Genomic DNA, 4427 nt, shown 5'->3' on the forward strand with positions numbered 1-4427 from the left:
AGAGTGGCATTAGAAGTGCTGGAAGGTGGAATTTTATGATCTTGCTGGTTTCACAAATTTTACAGCCTTCTGCTCCTATCTGCAGAATTTTGGGGTGGGTAAAAACCTCTTCCCAGCTGTGTGCCTGGCTGGAGTTGTGGGTCTGGCCCAGTCATGACTGTTCCCATGTTGACTCAGGAAATCTGAAAGTTTGATCTGATAATACAGCAGGGATGTAACTCAGAATCCTGCCTTGTGTTCTTCAGATACACAGAGACACAGGGTTGTATTTCTGTCTGTCCCAGTGAGCTGGGAGCTCACTCTGGCACAGCCCAAATACAGCACAGTCCCCAGCAGTGGCGGTGGAAAACAGCTCAGAAGCTGCAGACAGGGCAGAACTGCAGCTTCCTTTCATGGTTCTTACCTGCCCCTCCTCAGTTTGTTCTTTCCCAGGATGAATTAGTAACAGTCTGCCCCACACACCTCCACCATCTAATAAGGACATTAGGACAGGCATTGAGAGCCAAACTTACCTCAGCAGCAGCAGATCTTCTCTCCCTTCAGGCACTCGACCTACAGGACATGCCTACACATCAGTGAATGGAATTAGACTGAATATAGACCTGAATCCTTTGTCATGGATTATCTGCCTATGTAGATATGTGTTTATCATACTCTTCCAGTCAGCTTTAAGCCTTCAGGACACAGCTTTTATTACCTTCCCTCGCCCTTCCTGCCTTGAAAAACCAAATTGCTGATTTTGACTTTTCAAATGTTTCCAGGCTCTCAAGAAAGTGTTATTATCCTCATATGCACACTGAAGCCCTGAGCTGGCTGTGCAGTTTAATTATGAACAGCTTTGCAAAGTTAAGGTTTAAGCTTTCTCTCATTTTCCTGTCCCTAGAGCTTAGTCTAGCTGTGGTTTATACAATTCAGCATTGTTCATTCCTCACAAAGTTACTTTCTTCTTTTTTTCTTTTTTAAATCCATGAATTTCCCAGGTAGTGAGACATTGAGTGATGATTATTTGTGTTCTATACAAGGTTTCCTCCCCACTGTTTCTGGGTTGTGTGTTGAAATAAGAATATTTTAGAGGGTTTGCAGGCCTTCTGGAGTGCTTTGGTCAGTCCAATCTTTCCAATAACATTTGGATTTCTAAGGAGCTGAACATCTCTAAAATGTGGTATACAGATAACCTGGCATTAGTTTTCATGCTGTGACAATAAGTAAATATTCTTTTCTCTATGGAATTTGAAGGAATCCTGCTGTATTTCTGCTCTACCTACAGTAATGTTCCTGTTTGTTTGCTTTCCACAGTTTCTTACACAAAAGCTACACTGAATTCTTGAAGAAAGACCCAACACCCGCCTCAACAACACTCTTCAACAACTTTGGAAAAGGATGGAAAACGGGAAAGCAGAGCTGAGACATTAGACACCTATCATTCTGTATTGAGCCAACCAAAGCAATGCTATCAGATTCAGTTGTTAATGTGTAGTGTCAGTAGTGAAAAGGACTTGTGACATTTCTTTGTATGCGTTCTCACACGACTGCTGAGTAAAGGGTGACTGTAGGCAGATTGTAGCAGAACATTTCACTCTCAGTGCATAAGCTCCATTTAAAGAATAAATCAGGGTTTTTCCTTAAACTTACACTTGAATTCTGAAAATTCTCTGAGCAGGCTTGTGTATTGATTCTCACTCCGTGGTGTCATGTGCTACCTGTTTCCATTGCAGTGTGCAGACCTGTGCATATTTTGGTAAATTGTTAGCTGCTGCCTGACATCAGGTCAGGCAGCCCAGTCTTTCTGCATGGATTAAGTTATTACAAGGGATGATCTAGTTGTTTATCATGTGGAACACATCTGTCTTGTAAACTTTTTTAAAACCAGAAAAGACTTTATTAAACAAATGATGCCAGCTGAGTGCCTGTTGGTGTTTGTGTTTTGCATTCCCTGAGTCACTCCTGGGTGTAAGAAAGCGGGTGGGGGAACACAGAGCTAAAGTTGTAGGCCAAGAAACGCCTATTGCTTCAACTCATCCACCTTTCCTGTGGAAGGTTGGAAGTCAGGCTGCTGACCTGGAATCTTTGCTGTTTCTAACACGTCTTAGTCACTTGTTTTGTGGTGGCTATCAAAATGCCACACAGCTGCTCCGCCTACTGCATCCAGGGCTGCTGACATTTCTGTCAGATCCATGGGAGGCAGAAGAGCATTTGGAAGCTGCCAGCCAACAGCAAGATCTTAGAGAAAGCTGCAAAACTGCCAAGGAAATGAAACACTGCAGGCTGTTACACTTTAACTTCTTTCAGAGACGATGACAACTTTTATATTTGCTGTTCCCCAGGTCTGCTTTGCCCTTCCAGTCTGGCCTGGGCAGCTGTTGTGACTGCTAGCAGAGCCAGGATGCACAGCTCTCCCTGATTGTAGGGATAACTCACTGGTGAGAGTTGTTAATCCAAATGCACATCTCAGTTACATGTGTAACTCTTTGGTTTTTCAGTTGTGTGTGTGTTTTTTGTTTTGTTTTGTTTTTTTTTTCTTTTAGGCTGCTTGTATTGTAAAATAGCAGTGAAACCAAGATAGGAGAGTTAGAACTGCACCCTGACATGACTTTTAAAAACCATGAAGCATAAGTAAAAATTTGGCAAGCTACACCTCGCATTTGAGCAAGAATGGTGAGTGGGCAGGATGGGTGGAAGTGTTACCCTTAATCTTGCCTTTAAGAAGGACATAATTTCCCATCTGACCATTATATGCAATATAAGGAAAAGCTGTGTGTTTGGGACAGTTGCTTCCTGTTATCCTGTGCCCAGAGTATTTTTAAGCATCACAATTAGTTTAAAAAAAACCACCAACCAGCCAAGCCCACTAAATTTAAAAGTATTGTTTACTTTAACAAAAGTTACTGCCTTTCTCTAGCAGCAAATCTTGGGCAAGGCCACTTTTCCAAGTGCAGTTACATTGCTTTGAAATTAGGTATTTATCCCATGGATTTTTCTGCTTGTAGAGAGCTGCAAGCAAAAACCAGGACACATGAATCCTGTTTCTTGTTCCTCTGCTTGATATTTCTTAGGAGAAAATGTTTTCTCAGCAGAAGACACCTCCAGTGAAAATGTGCTGCTAATTGTTGTGGACTTCTAAAAGCCAGAAAATACAATTATTATAACACTAAAGAACTTCTGCAGGTGTTTTTCCAACATCTCCATTCAGATGCTGGCTGTAGGGGCTATGATAGTTTGAAAAATAGGGTTCTAAGAATGGAACAGTCAGAATACATGATGGTTCTACAAAGATGTTTGGAAAAATGATCAGAGTAATTTATTTTGGGGTGTAAAAACAGTAACTGAAGTCAAAATAACATGACTATTTGATGTAAGTATGCAGTTGCTAAGCTCATAGTTTAGAAGCTAGTGGGGGAAATTAATTAAAAATGTTCTGATTTACAGAGCTGCTCATTCATGGAGCACCCCCACTCTGACTAGTGGAGTTTTCTTCCTTTCAGTACCTGCCCAGCAAAGGGCAGACAGACCTCCTCAAGAAGGTTTTCAGCTGGTGTGAAGTGTCTGCCTTCTTCAGTCTTCTCTGGCTGCCAGTATGTCCTGAGCAGTCCCACAATGTTCTCAGAAATGCCCATTTTTGGTCTATTTTTCACCTGAGTGTTTAGAAATGGTTCTGTATCAGCTCAGCTGCAGTGACTATTGACTATGCAGACAGCAAAGCTTTGGTGAAACCTTAAAAAGATTCCTAAACTCTTTGCATGTATCTGGCTTTCAGTGGAAGTGAGATGGCAGGGCCCTGGCAGGAATCACAGCAGGTGCTGTGAAAATACGATGGAGCCTGGTCACCTTTCTGTGTTCTGGAGTACACATTCATTCTCATACCAACCTCAGTTTTATTGCAAGTCATTCTATTCCCAATGCCTTAGGAGGAAAGCACCCTGTCTTCTCAGTTAATTCCCAGTCCTTCCTATGAGAACTGGCCTCCTGTTCACCCTGGCACAAATGGCTCAAAGCTGAGCTCTTTCAAAGGGATGAGGAGCCAGGCTGTGACTTAAGGGATTTTTAACAATGGTCTTTGGAAATAAACCATGGAAATGCTGAGCTGTGGCTGATCTTGGACTTGCTCCTCTCCTTTCTGAGAGCTCCTGATTTAATAAGCAGTTTAGTACTAACATCTGAATATGTTTTTGTCTTTTGTGAACTTACCCTAATAGCCACAATATTTTAGAGCTGCTCCTTGTATTTCCATGTGGAAAAAATTATTGTTTTAATACATTGGTTTGGATGGGGAATGGGCCTCAGTTGTGACTTAAGGAGAGGAGATATACACTGTGTAAGAGAGTACTTTACTATTCATGCAAAAGTGTTTTTTCCTCTTGTGTTTAGGTTATCTGGGGGATGTTGACCAGTGCCAGATGAGGAATGATGGTGACCTTTTTTCCTGGGAC

At 41.9% G+C, this 4427-nt stretch overlaps 1 protein-coding gene across 1 annotated transcript in view; it reads left to right on the forward strand.

Moving 5' to 3' along the window:
• DTD1 (D-aminoacyl-tRNA deacylase 1) overlaps positions 1 to 1903 on the forward strand; it is a 12750-nt gene extending 10847 nt beyond the window's left edge. Inside the window, exon 6 of the mRNA XM_015623222.3 lies at positions 1297 to 1903. The gene's annotated coding sequence lies outside the window, so the exon portion shown is untranslated. The remainder of the gene's footprint in view (positions 1 to 1296) is intronic.
• Positions 1904 to 4427: the final 2524 nt, after the last annotated feature.

This window comes from Parus major, chromosome 3 (genome assembly GCF_001522545.3).
Source record: "Parus major isolate Abel chromosome 3, Parus_major1.1, whole genome shotgun sequence".
NCBI lineage: Eukaryota > Metazoa > Chordata > Aves > Passeriformes > Paridae > Parus > Parus major.